Below are 15,829 nucleotides of genomic sequence, written 5' to 3' on the forward strand. Positions count from 1 at the left end.
GCAAATAATTACAGATCTTTAGATTAATGCCCAATTACTCTGCTAGTAAGGCACAGCCAAAATAATTTTTTTCTTTTCGAACAGTCGAGAATATTTTCAGTGCGGTATTGATCCCCCATTTGGCTGTAAATTGAATATGCACTGAAGTTGCACTGAACTGTCTGCTTGCACCCAAGGGCTGTGAGAAAGTGATCGTAATAATAGCTGAATGTCCCTCAGATTATGGGACTGAGCGCTCTCTTAGCACCCGGGGGTGTGTGTGTGTGTGTGTGTGTGTGTGTGTGTGTGTGTGTGTGTGTGTGTGTGTGTGGGTGGGGGTGGGGGGGGGGGTCAAACACACATTCAATTTGCTCCCCATCACACATGTCTTTTAGATCATTTAGTAATTCCTTTTTCAATATCCTCTGCCATGCAAGTAAATAATCTAATAAAAACTAACTATTAATTCTGACCTTGATTAATGACTGTGAGTGACTATTCAGGGTCTTCCACAAAATTCAGTAAATTCCCTAAATATTGATTTTTGCTCTACAGTCAAGAGCTTTAGTTAAAATTGCCAAACGTGAAACAAGTTTTATTATAGATGTTTGGTGGCATATGAATCTTACTGTTACTGGATTACTTTATAGAATGTGCATGTAAATTTAGCATTAAACTATAAACACAGAGTTTATAAATACAGTTTATAGCTGTGAAAATGACCTCAGACAAGCACATGGATAGATATACGGCTCTTATACTGAATTCTTATACTGAATTGCTCTTATACTGATTTCACTATTGATTTAAATTATGACTCTGAAATCATATTACTTTAGAGAAATATTTCTCAATCCAGATTCTTCTAGCATGTCTGAACCAAGCTAGTTGGAGTAACCAAATAATAAAAACTCTTCATCTTGTACTTTTAAAAAATAATTTGTATAAATAATTTAGTTGTCCAGTTTCCAAGGCAACCCTGTTCATGTATTAGGAAAGTTGAAGGTGAATAGGCTTCAAAACACATTTTAAGGGAAGCAGTATTAGAACGTACAGGTCAGGGGAACCTGAAAGTCTGCAGTGTGTGTGCAGATGACCGCTCTGTGTGCTGTCTGTGAAACTACATGTTACATTGGTGAATTATTCTTTCTGACTGCTAAGATCTCAGAGGGACAATATCCTGGGGCAGAAAAGTGATATACAAATTGCTACCAAAATTAAAGTCAAGAGAGTGTTTTTACTCAAACTGCCTGGAGCAAAATGGCTTTTGAATCAAATCAACAACTTTTCAGTCTTAATTGGACTGAACCACTGGGGTATTGCCATGTGGCTACACAGCAGTTTCCAAAGTTTGCTGGCTTACATGTTGAGATTTGAAGGTCAGCGGAAGCCACAAAGTCTGTATTTGTATTCAGCTGCCAGCGCAGGCAGTCTATAGGGACTGACCCCTGCTCCTCTCGAGCTTCTGCAGTGAACGGTTGAACTTTAACCGTAGCACCTCCACAGGCTATAGCACAGAAGCAGAGGAATCTGGGTAGACACAGGTCAAGGCTAACCTCCTGTAGTTTACTATAAAGACAGAACTGGAACTGCTCCAAAGAACTGATCTTTTCCTCAACACATTACCACTGTAAATGTTGTAAATATGTCCTTGTTTGTTGGATTGTGTACAATAAATACAAAGAAGAACATCAAGAACATCTGTATACACACAGAAACACACACACACACACACACATTGATTTTTACATTGTTTGGTCCACTCTGTTTTCAAACTCTATGAATGTGGTTGAGCAATGGTGGCTCAGTGGGTAAGGTACTTGACTTGTAATCACTTTTGGGCCCCTGAGCAAGACCCGTAACCCTCAATTGCTCAAGTTGTATTCAGTGATAATTGTAAGTTGTTTTGGATAAAAGTGTCAGCTAAATGCTGTAAATGTAACAATTGGTATAATGTAATGGTTAACAAAGCTTCCCCCCACCCACCCCCCAGGGGTAAGTGCTCTATGCTGTACCCATACGAGTACTTGGGCAAGCCTCCTACACTTGCCCATCTCTGTAAGATGCTTGAAATTGTAAGTCGCTCTGGATAATGCAGTAAATGTAAATGAATGTCGTATGCAGACTTTTCTATTTACTCAAGCACATTTGAGTAATGTTTTTTAAATTGCAGTGTTGATTGTCTTCCTCCTTTGTGGAATGAGCACATGGCTCTGACCTTTGTGTTCTCACTGTTTCACTGTGACAGCAATAGATATCTGGGGCCCTAATGGCCAGAACACGCAGTCGTTTAGCCGCAGCTTGGTACTGTTATATAACAGCTGGAATTTTACATCACATTCTCCTGCCTGAACACCTCTGCACCTGAGCTGCAGGGTTTGCCAGGTAGTCACTTCATGGAGACATTACATTAAGATTGTGTATAGCATAAAGCTTAAATCAACATACAATAATTTCTTTATGTTATAGAATATTATTTTATGTAGCATTTTCCTTTGTGTTTCCTGAATTTGCTCAGTCTGATTTGGTATGAAATGGACGACATCATGTTCACATGTTGTTTACATACAAATCGTTTTGTAGGCGCAAAGGAACCTTTGCAAAAATCAATAAAAGGCAATATTAAAAAGAGGGCCATGCCTTATCCTTCTGCATTTCCCCAGGAATTAATTTGCATGACATTCTCAGAGACCAGGACCTAACGGTAACACAAGTGCCTAATTAACATTTTAATATTGTAGCACATAATACAAAAGAGAAAAAAAGAGAAAGATCATTCCAGAAGATTCCCAGTGTGCAGTTCTGCTCCATTAACTACTCATCACGGTTGCTTCCTCATCAGTACTGTACTCTCTAGATCTCCTCATCAGTGCTGTACTCTCTAGATCTCCTCATCAGTGCTGGACTCTCTAGATCTCCTCATCAGTGCTGGACTCTCTAGATCTCCTCATCAGTGCTGGACTCTCTAGATCTCCTCATCAGTGCTGGACTCTCTAGATCTCCTCATCAGTGCTGTACTCTCTAGATCTCCTCATCAGTGCTGTACTCTCTAGATCTCCTCATCAGTGCTGTACTCTCTAGATCTCCTCATCAGTACTGTACTCTCTAGATCTCCTCATCAGTGCTGTACTCTCTAGATCGGTTGTTTCTTCGTCATTAGCTGATTTACCATATGCAATGCTGATTATCACGCCTGGAACACGCCACTTTTATGACCCTTGACATTTGACATGAAAATCCTCAAGAACATTATATCTATGAAGAATTTCACTTGAATTTTACACAAGCTAAATTTAAATTTCTGGTAAGGAGAGTTCATGTGAGTTTTCAGCAGAGAGCTAGGTGAACACACAAAACGTTGCGTCTTGATAACTTTTTTTGTTTATGTGTTTTGAAGGTGAAAAGAGCCTCAATGTCTTTGTGGATTGATTCCTACTCCTCCGCTGTGTTATGTGTCCTGAGGAGAATCTCTGCGCTGCAGTAATGGGTGTCAGCATGCTGACCCAGTGCTCTGCACCCGTGTTGGAGTTGCTTATAAAACCGCAGGGATATGGCCAACTACAACAGGCATTTGCTCACTGCAGCCTTTGATTTCTTTAGCTATGAGTCTATGTCGCAGTGCTCTGCATACTCTTCCTGCATGTTGTGCGTCTGTAACGGTGAGCGGTAAGCAGGCGGGCGCAAGTGCGGAGAAGAGCGAGATTTATTAGGGGCAAATCCAAAGTCAAGGTCGTTAGGGTAGTCCAGGGTCAGTTTACCAACACGAAGAGTACGAGGATACGTGTCAAGACCAAGGGCTAGGGTACGCAAACAACTAATAAACACAAACAGCGGCTAGAATGAAACACGGAGGCTCAAGTAAATCTAATCGCTGTGCTAGTACATGCTATATCCTGCTGATACATGTCTAAACATTTCCATGCACTGTCAGTCTTTAACTACAGGTCTCAGGTTCAACACACATTCTGAAATGAGGATGCCTGCATCACTTCTCTTCCACCAGCACGAAGGCGCTGTAACCCTGTGTCATGCCCACATGTGCACCTCTATTCATTTCTCCCATTCTGATATTATCTTTCCCTTTAGTGGATAAGCCCTGTGAAATCTCTCCAGAAATACGGAATTCAACTGACCCTCTCATCCAATCATGCACTGCGAGGACTAATGCTAGAGGAACTATGCCACATGTTGGCTTAACACGACCACAGATTATTTGAATTTCCTGGATTGGAGGAGCACAAAAACTCTTAGAACTGAAAATAGAATATAAAATGTGTGTTTTGTATTGTCACTTAGCAACCACTCTGGCTACCTCAAGCCCAACATCTTTAACGTTAAAACTAAAGTGGCAAATTGATAGATTTTAACCCCCACAATGTTACCTCCTGCAGAGGAGCCATGTGTCAAGTTAAATACTCTGAAAATGCAGTTAACCTATTTAATAAAACACCGGGGTGCCCAAAAACCAGAACACTTAAAGCAAAAACAGGACCAGGACAAGACACTGGCAAGCAGAGCGGACAAGACGTGGAGCAGCGACAGGACCCAGACGAGACACAAGAACAGACGGAAACTGGAAACTCAACAGGAGTAGATAGAACAGCAAGAACCAAGAGCAGAAGCAGGAACAGACAGAAACCGAGGGAACAGGACAAGAACCAGGAACAAAAGCAGAAACCGGAGCAACAGGAGCAGAAGCACAGAACAAGAACCAGGAACAAAACCCACAACAGAAGGACCGACGATGACAAACGTGCAGAGAGGGAGGACGAGGAAATGCAAGAAAGGAAACCGAATGTTGACAAAATAAAATGCAAAACAGACCAGGGCAAAGGGGCAGGAACAAAAACCAGCACAATACCAGGAATAGGAACAGAGGCGGGAGTTCAGGCAAGACAGGGAGTAGGAACAGGAGTACCACATGAAGTAGAGACAGGACCAAAAGGAGGAGCTAGGGATGACGAGGCAGGACAGGAAACAGAACCAGAGGACGCTGAAGAAGCCGATCTGGACACAGAAACCTGGGGGACACAAGGAGTAAACGATGTAGGGACAGGTCCAGGGGCAGGACTACAGACAGGCTTAGGAGTTGGGGCAGATCGAGGGACAGAAGCAAGATGGGGAAAGAGAGTAGGAGTAGGTAAGTATTTTCAGTACAACAGAGACAGGCACAGGAATAAAACACACAACTGGCATGGGTACAGGTACTGGAACAGGTAATGAAACACTGATGCCACAACGCAGGGTAAGAGATCTCACCATGGTAACATAAACGGGCATGGATGTATGGACAGGAACATGGAAACATGGACAAAACCAGGAACAGGAGCAGGCAAAACAGGAGCTGAGGAAACAATAGGAGCAGACACTGGGGCAGTAATAGGGGCTGGTGCAGCAGACCCAGGGAGCATAGGAGTTAAGGGGAAGCACCAGGCCTAGGCAAAGGAGTCATAGAGGTCCGGGAGGCTGAAAGAGAGGCCTTAAGGGTCACTGGCTTGCTGTGAGGTGTGGCCCTACGAGTCCTAAGCATCTCAGGAGGCACACCTGTAGCATCTATTAGGGGCACAGGGAGTCTTGAGGAGCAACCACGGGGACAGGCCTGGCACGAGGTGCGGGGACAGGCAGAGCGGTTTCCTCCACTCCAGAAACAGGAACAAGACCAGAATGGGTGGCGTCTTCTACGCCAGGGACAGGAAGCAGCAGCACGGCGTCTTCCACATAGTCAACAGGATCAGGAACAGGCTGTATGGCACCCTTCACACCAGGAACAGGAACTGGCATGGCGACCCATCTGGTCATGACGGGTAGACTCTTGGTGCTTACCTGGGGTCTCATCATCATCGTCAAAATACATGGAATACTGTTTTTTCTGGGGACGACTAGATGCTGGTGTACCTGCCGTGCCAGGGGATTTGCTGTCTCTGGTATGGTGGCACTGAGACGTAACAAACTTGGACTGTGTAGAAGTTTCATCCCAGTGGAACAACCATCTCCCAGAGTCTCGCTCTCTCGCTGCGTCCTTGTTTGACTGTTCATTCTGTAACGGTGAGCGGTAAGGAGGTGGACGCAAGTGCGGAGAAGAGCAAGATTTATTAGGGGCAAATCCAAAGTCAAGGTCGTTAGGGTAGTCCAGGGTCAGTTTACCAACACGAAGAGTACGAGGATACGTGACAAGACCAAGGGCTAGGGTACGCAAACAACTAATAAACACAAACAGCGGCTAGAACGAAACACGGAGGCTTGAGTAAATAAAGGTTAGAATTAACATACAGGCTAGGAAAAATAAACACGACTTACATACATTCAATGAACAGCCAAGACACAGGGAGCCAAGCAGGGTTAATTAACTCTAAACCAGACACAGGTGAAAGTAATAACAAGTGTGGGAAAACAGACGAGGGGGCGGAGAAAACAAAACGAAGGAATGGAACAACTAGGAAGTAAAGGAAAACAGACATGACAGGGAAACCACAGAAACATGGACGCCAGGAGGGTAGGCATTCGTGACCCCACCCTCTGTCGGTCATTGTGCTGTGCGTTGCACTGTAACATAAAACGGAATCTCACCCGAGATCTTTTGTGGTCAGTTAGGGTGATTTCAGTTATTTGCATGTGTTTTTCCTTCCTTTTGTGATGCTGCCGTTCAGAGTTGCACTGGTCTGATATAGGAGGCAATCTTCTCCTCTGCCCTCTTGTTGAGAGACGATTCAAGAGAGTTTATTGAATTCTACAGAATAATTACCATTGCCTACTGCACAGCATATTTAATAGTTTGAGGCTGAGAGTTCTGCTTCTTTCTGATGTGAGAATCTTGTGCCTTGAAACTAAGTAGAAGAAGTGTCTGATTATCAGGTAAAAGCTTCAAGGCGCTACTAAGCACTTGGGTGAACTCGGCACCTATAACCAGCAGAGACAGTAAAAGATGGAGCAATCCTGTAAGGAAATCTATTATAGCGTCAACTAATAACTCACAGGACATAACAGTTTTGCCGGACACTTAGACAGACGAAGGATATACATGTGCACCTCTACGTTTGACAAATAACTACTGGATGTAGTTCAGAAAAAAAATCTCTTGTTTCTCATTACGTAGTTCCCCTTTGATTTGATTAGTCACTTGAAAATGGGTCATTATCCACACCCTAAGATGGCCACTGTAATCAAAAGCACTGGATACACCTAAAACTCTTCAACCGTGACAAGTGAACGCGTTCCTTTGTCTCTTGCAGTCTTGCTGCAAGCGTTTTAGTTTATTGCTCAGATTGCAGAAAGCAGCCAGTGTCTTGTCTCAGCCGTACGGTGCTCGTACAGTGTCCTGTCTCAGCCGTACGGTGCTCGTACAGTGTCCTGTCTCAGCCGTACGGTGCTCATACAGTGTCCTGTCTCAGCCGTACGGTGCTCGTACAGTGTCCTGTCTCAGCCGTACGGTGCTCGTACAATGTCCTGTCTCAGCCGTACGGTGCTCGTACAGTGTCCTGTCTCAGCCGTACGGTGCTCGTACAATGTCCTGTCTCAGCCGTACGGTGCTCGTACAGTGTCCTGTCTCAGCCGTACGGTGCTCGTACAATGTCCTGTCTCAGCCGTACGGTGCTCGTACAGTGTCCTGTACAGAAAGGACTATTCAATATGACAGTTAAATTAGTGTAACTCTGGAGGACTGAGGGAAGACAAAGAAACAGCATTTATAAATGTCATCTTTTTATACAAGAAAGGTTGGGCTGGGGTGCAGAAAGCACCTTAATATAGAAATCCTCCATTCTAGACATTCTAGGGTTGATTGTCTTTTTGAAAATGTGTCAGACTTCTTACTGCAGTCTTTTTACCACGAGTAGTCCTAACATGGCGATAAGAGCTAATCGCTGTGCTAGTACATGCTATATCCTGCTGATACATGTCTAAACATTTCCATGCACTGTCAGTCTTTAACTACAGGTCTCAGGTTCAACACACATTCTGAAATGAGGATGCCTGCATCACTTCTCTTCCACCAGCACGAAGGCGCTGTAACCCTGTGTCATGCCCACATGTGCACCTCTATTCATTTCTCCCATTCTGATATTATCTTTCACTTTAGTGGATAAGCCCTGTGAAATCTCTCCAGAAGTACGGAATTCAACTGACCCCCTCATCCAATCATGCACTGCGAGGACTAATGCAAGAGGAACTATGCCACATGTTGGCTTAACACGACCACAGATTATTTGAATTTCCTGGATTGGAGGAGCACAAAAACTCTTAGAACTGAAAATAGAATATAAAATGTGTGTTTTGTATTGTCACAACCACTCTGGCTACCTCAAGCCCAACATCTTTAACGTTAAAACTAAAGTGGCAAATTGATAGATTTTAGCCCCCACAATGTTACCGCCCGCAGAGGAGCCATGTGTCAAGTTAAATACTCTGAAAATGAATTCTGAAAATGCAGTTAACCTATTTAATAAAAGTGTTTCTGTGAACCTGTACTGACCATAAAGATATATAGATAATGGAATCATGTTTTCCATATGGGTAGTGAGAATAGGAAATTATATGACTCAATTAAATGGCTTGTGGTAGACCCGTGCCATGCCCTCAGTCCTGAAGTTTGTTTCCAGCTTGTTTCTGTAGAATATTTGCTCATACTTTGCTGGACATCCATGCCTGGACCACGAATGAATGCATTATGTTAATGGATACTGAATAAATAATAGCATTTGATTGGCTAAAAATTGTGCACCGACGAGGCCTGTAATTGTGACTGAGGTTTTTTTCTCTACTCTCTTTCTGTCTGGATGGTCTGAGCTCTAGTTCTGTAAATATCTGGCTCTGGTTTTATTTGTGCCAAATAAACAGACTCTGAATAAAGCTGAACTGGCTCAGCCTAAGCTCTGAACCTAAGAGCCGAGTAAAAATTGGCTTTAATAAAGTTAATCCTCAGTTAAGTCAGTTGGAAAATGTTACTAGTTTCTAACCACTCTTAAGGTGTGAGTGCTACATGTAAAAGCAGGAGCTCTGATTAAACACAGCACAATAAAGTCAATATTATGTAGGGATTAAATATGATTCTTAAGCAACAACACTGCTTGCGTATGTAATGTCACTAAAATGTTTATTCACAATGAATCAATGTATTTCTGATGCATGTCAGTCATTCTTTTCCGAATGAGTCACACAGCTCCCACACAGCCCCGGAGCCGTGATGAGGCAGGGTTTATCACTGCAGGTGTATCCTTCCTCCTGTGTAAACAATCAGTCTTGCTCCATGCAATTCCTGCGTTAAGTATCACTGCAGAGCTCATGACATGAGGCTACAGTTTTACATGTTACAGATTTACACATGTGCATTTCAAACTATTTAGAGTGAAATCAAAAATAAAATACATGGTAAACAGCTGTGCTTCCTGTGTACATTGGTTTCTTAGGGCAGCCACTTGTAACATCAGTGCCAGAGGCAACAGCAGGGTGAATCATGCTTTGACTCACACTCATTCATAGCATGTCCATTGCTGAATACACGTGTCTGGGCTATCAGGAGGCTCCATGCCTGGACGAGGAGGTGTGTGTGTGTGTGTGTGTGTGTGTGTGTGTGTGTGTGTGTGTGTGTGTGTGTGTGTGTGTGCGTGTGTATGTATATATGTGTGTGTGTGTGTGTGTATGTGTGTGTGTGTATGTATGTATATATGTGTGTGTGTGTGTGTGTGTGTGTCAGAGGAACATCATGACACTGAAAAGTAACATTTTAGAAGCACTGTGGTTTGATTATTGTTTTTGTTATTATTCATTATTGCATGTCATCACTGCGAAATCACTTTGATACAATCTGAAAAAGGAATATGGGAAAATTAAACAATCTATTTATACAAGCAACAGTTTATTTATGTTTATTTAAGCCTTTTTTCATTATCAATTTATTCTCAGCTAATATTAAATACTCTTTTGCTGTCCAATTTTGTAACACATTTTATTTTACAAGCACATTAGCAAGCTAACCCACTTTGCCTGATATTGGGTCATTGATTTGATTGTGGCTCATTGTGGATCTGCTTTGACTACATGCTTTATTTTTACGCTGTTTTGACGAAGCCTCATACAGTCGCTGCTCTCACTCAGCACATCTACACTGCCTCCAGTTTCGTTAAGAGGCAAGTTCCTCTAACACCTGCTCTGGCCTTGTCTTTCATGAACAGGCCTCTACCGATGTACCTCACCTCACAGACTATACTATCACAGGGTTATTTATTGTAATGTCACTGACGTTACTATTGTAGTTGACCCCTTGAACAGCATAACAGGAGATACAGTTTGTTTTCTGAGACTACTCTCTTGAGAATGACATTGCCATCATTATCTTATGGAGATACAAGACACGAGCCTGTAGCAACACAAATTGGAAAAGTAGACAGACCGGTGGGGGGCTGAGGGTAAACCATTACTCTGTAGTGCCAGACGGAGAACAGAGAACCAGGAAGCTCCATATTTGGTGCCCCTGCTTCCTTTCTTCTTAATGACTCTTTCAGTGTTCATGTCGCCACATAAGGCCATTATATGAGGAGCACGCCTGCCATGCTTTGCACAGATATTATTTCTTCCCCTTTATCTCTGCACATTAAACACTACTGGACCAGGACTGGGGCTTTTTCAGCTCCTGTTAGTCATCTCAGATGCAGCTCAGGCCAGCAAGCACATGGGCATAAACAAACACAAAAAAACGAAACAAAAAGCAGGCAAAAAAATCCCACCGTGCAATTTCATAAAACATTCATATGGCGAGGACTGCTTTGAAGATGGACCTTTCAACGGTGCACTTACCTTGCTTTTAGTGCATGCTGTACCTTTAACACTGGTGGCTCCCAGACAAATGTTGATTATGCTAAGAAATCATGTAATTTGCAGAACAAGTGCTCCGAAATTAATATTCTCTGCACTCGCCTCTCTCAGTGCGTATCCAGACAAATTATGAAATGGCATCACTCAGATGATATCTGCAACTCTTGATGGCAGTAAAAGCTTGCTGAGGGCTTGTGTAGTATGTAAAGTAAATAATGTTTCGCTATTGAAGCACAGCACACTTATGGTCAAATAAGCTATGGGGTTTAGCCAGACAGGCTTTGGAGGTAAAGAGATTTGTTCCACAGCAGAACAAGGCTGAAATAGCAAGAAATAATTTCTTGTGCATATTACTTGTGCAGAGAAGTAGAATCTTGTGCTAGAATAACCTTTCCACTGTATTCCTGGGATCTGCATTGGTGTAGTGTCACAACACTTGTGAACGCTGTCACGGAATACAAAGTACGCGGCAGATATTTTCGATGGCAAAATGATTCCACTGAACTTCTGATGGAATGAAGCTGAAAGGAGTCCAAGTGTGTAGTGGCACGGCAACTGCTGCGTGGAGTGGAAGCAAAATGACAACGAAGTGGCACTCTGGGATGAAGAATGAACCTGTGTCTGCTACCATCACAGATCCAGAATGAGGCACGAGAGAAAGACAGTCATCAACTGCTACTTGTTTGGAGCCAAAAAGCCTGACTCATAACGGCCATATTTCAGTAACTACAGAAGAGTCATCGGGTTTCTTGTGGCCCCTGTGGAATATGTGATACACGGTCTCGATGACTATGCCATTTGCATCGTCCCTCCCAAAAATGGACACTGAAGCGAGCCATTTCATATTTCACTCCAGCGAATCACAAAACTCCACAGATTCCACTTACAAAGCGATGCCACAGAGCCCTGACTTGAACTAACACATCTTTTTAACATCCATTCTGGATGGAACCAGCCATACTCCACACCGTGTACTTCTCAAGAGTCTCGAGAGGCCATCATGCTTGCTGGTAGATGAATAATTCACTGATGTGTAACAGCAGCTGGACGCATGTCAAGGCACTGCTGGCTGACAGGACGTGAATGTTCAACATGTTGCGCTGAATAAGCTCTTTTCCCTTTTCATTGCTGTGACAGCTATAGTGTGAAGTAATAATTATGAGTTTAATTTAGCTTTTGGGTTCTTTGGATGCTGTGGTGTTGTGTATTAAGTCAAAAAAGAGAAAGAATAAGTATTGTAAATATGAAAGGATAATACATGTTGGAGAGACTCCTCATAAAGTGGGCAGTGGGAGCTCAGTGGTGAAGGTACTGGACTAGTAATTGGAAGGTTGCTGGGTCAATTCCCACCACCACCAAGTTCCCACAGTTGGGCCCCTGAGCAAGACCCTTAACCCTCAAGTTGTACTCATAATTGTAAGTTGCTTTGGATAAAAGTGTCAGGTAAATGTGTGTGGCTTGTTCAACTCTCAGTACAGGCTTCCTGTTATCATGGAGTCTGCTTTCACACAGGAGCCCTGACTGGTTTGCTTGTGATTACTTTGCTGACAGGACACAAAGCCATTTCTTGTCATGTAAGCTAAATGTTTCCAGCCACACTCTTCATGGAAATGTAGCTAAGATACCAGTTACTTTATTATCCAATTGTCTGTAGTCCTCATGGAGAACAATCATGAACTGTTATGTAAGTCGTGGTTAGGTGTTTTCTTTTTCTTCCTTTCATGTTCACTGGACTGTTATACTCCTGAATATCAATTGTGTGATTCTCAGGAGTTGCATTTCTCTGTTCCCATGGCCACTGAACACAGCAAGTGCACCTGTTTTACATGAATAACTAGAGACTGAATCAGTTGTCTAATCAGAAACACAGAAATGCAGCAAGCAACCCTCAGTTTTGGTCCCCAGCATGCAAGGACACAGATGTAGGTCTGGAATCATGTGGTTCCTTCCAGACACTCCCCTAGAATGACATCACAAGTTTCATTTTACTTACTCTATGCTGCATTTCTGTTATCTACATTAGCTAAAGCTCTGCTGACTGGATACACTACTGATAAGAAGTAAGAAAGCGTCCTTGAGTATGAGAAAGCTGCTATATAAATGTAAAGAAGAAGAAAGCCTGGAAGATGTGACAATTTGGCTCCATTTCTATGGCAGTCTGGAGATCCAAATTACAACATTTCCAGAGCTAACGAAAGCTGAGAACACAACTGAATTAGGTGAGAACAAAAATTTATCATAAGCATTAAAAAACCCCAAATGTGTTACAAAAACAAATCATTTCAAAATGCTGCGTTTGTGGAGATGAAAAGCTCACAGCACTGAAACACTGACACGTTCCATGCCACCGTGTTAGGCATGTCCCTGACTACACATATACACAGGCAGACTGGTCAAGACACTTGATTGACTTAGACTAGATAGGCAGGTCTTGCCTATCATCGACTGATCGTCAACTCTTCTTTTCATTGATCCATATTCTCATTTGGGGCACTGGCTTCCACACCAGACAAAAGAGCTGAAACACCCAATCAAAAAATGTGTCTTCTTCACTGGGTATAAGAATTCATTTTAGAATACCAGTGTTCCATCCATTTTCTCTTTTCTTGCTTGAAAAGTCTGAATTATGGTGACCATATAACAGTAATAACTTTGCCCTTTTAGAATGTAGGTTTAACTCAGATTGGTGTGAGATGCCCATTTGGAGATGAGTGACATTTACTGAGGAAAAAAGCCATAAACACTAGCTTTGTACTGGTTAGAGTTCACATTACCAGTTCAAGTTCACCTTTCCAGGTTGATTTCAATTTACCTGGAGTCAGCAAAGCAAATCTGGTGGACAAGGTACAACAAAGGCCAAATCGGAACAGTGGGCACTCTGACCAGTCACACAGTCCTATATACAGCAGGCTGCAGTGCACTGCGTATTCTGACACACTTCTGTCATAGCCGACATGAACCTTTTCTGTCATTTGTGCAGTAGTTGCTTTTCTGTGTGATTTGACCAGATTGTGTAGACATCACTCTCTATGTGTATCAATAAGTCTTTGGTGGCCATACACACACGCACACATAAACACACACACACACACACACACACACTCACACATATATGGGTAAAGCACATTAATCGCTATTGTGTCTCAATACAAATACAGTATTGATAGAGCATTAGGTATTTACAATGATTTGTGGACACACTTCCCATTTCACACACACACTGACAATGGCAACTCAAAACACTAAAATCATCTCTCTGAACAATAATCCTTCCATGGCTGTTGTCCATCTAAGCATTGCTGTGGTATGCTCTAAAGTATGTATTAAAGGTAAGGTGAGCTATTTTGCTGTAATAATGCCATGATGTGGAGACGCGGGCATTATGTTTATTACAGATCAGTGATCAGCACGTGTTATGCTGCACTGTATTCACTTGACCCATCGGACTGTGACTTTTCCAAAATTAAAATAAAGCAGAGAAATGATGTCAATGGCATTAGGTTTGTCGGGGAAACAAGAAAATGTAGAATCGCACTGAGCAACTAGAAGGATGTTGAGAGAGGCAGGATGAAGGCGCAGAAGCTAGCTGTTTCATTATGCATGCTTACTGCATATGAAGGAAAGAGTCTTTCAGACTTGCTGTCTTTTGACACCAATCTATGGAGCCCATATCAGCCTGCAGTAATTGGGAAACTTCCCAGCTGTGGAGATGAATGTTGTAACCATGCCAACGTATTCCTGAAATGAAATTAATTCCACGCTGCATTTTAGTCGCTATATTCATTTCCAAACCACTAAACTGAAACATTTTCAGTGACACACTGAACATTTTATTCATTTATTTTTGCTGTCATCGTGTGATAAAACTGCAAAGTAATTAATTGGGAATATCTGCTTTGCCAGAGCTGCCAGCAGAGCAGAGTCACACTTTAGAAGAGTGCAGCTGTTAAGTTTATATGAAAGGTGACAGGTAAGAAGGACTTTTAAATGATCCATGATTAGCTGTTAGATCTGGGCCTGATATCTTATGAAACCTGAAGAAATAAAGATTCTGGAGGAAAAACAGAAAATAAAAGCCATGAGTCTAATTCTACTAGCACAGCACAATCCATTGAGGAATGGCTCTAGTACGCCACTGCAGCATCAACACTTCCAAATGAAAAATACAAAAAAGGTGAAAGTCCACAGGAGCTCCTCACTTCTGCACCCCGACGCCTTTTTACACAGCAGCCGTTCTTTTTGTGTGGATGCACAGATGGAGTCTGGTTACAAGCTCCATACAAATGACACAATAATAAGGGTTGTTGTATTGATCATTTGCACTCGAATGACTCTCTAGCCGGGTGAGTCAGGCGCCAAGCAGTTTCATAACTGTCACTTCACATTCACATGCATGTATGGCACAGGTCCAGAGAAAGATCAGGCATAACAGGCCGGCCATGCTCCTCCTAACTGTGTTGCAGCACACACTGATGTAGGCTTGTTAAGGGCTTCTATGGCCTCAGATCAAGCAGGAGAGGGTCTATCCAGATTTAAGATTAAAGGACTTCTTGAAATCCACAGATGGCGATGGAAAACCCACAAGATTGCTAGACTGTGGGTGGGGTTAACAGGCTGTAGGTGGGGTTACCAGACTGTGGATGGGTTTGCCACACTGTGGGTGGGGTTACTAGACTGTGGGTGGGGTTACCAGGCTGTCGGTAGGGTTACTAGACTGTGGGTGGGGTTACCAGGTCCCAGCATGCCAATGTTATACTTTTACTCCCCTCAGAAACAGCTGCAGAGTGAGAGTTCAGAGTTCCTCTTCATCTCCTCATTATTTAGCTTTTTTCTCATCACCCTCACCATATACTCACCACGCTCACAATATTAACTATGCTCATCACTCTCACCATATACTCACCATGCTCACAATATTAACTATGCTCATCACCCTCACCACATACTCACCATGCTCACTATATTAACTATGCTCATCACCCTCACCACATACTCACCATGCTCACTATATTAACTATGCTCATCACCCTCACCACAATTACTA

Source organism: Electrophorus electricus, chromosome 18 (assembly GCF_013358815.1).
Source record: "Electrophorus electricus isolate fEleEle1 chromosome 18, fEleEle1.pri, whole genome shotgun sequence".
NCBI lineage: Eukaryota > Metazoa > Chordata > Actinopteri > Gymnotiformes > Gymnotidae > Electrophorus > Electrophorus electricus.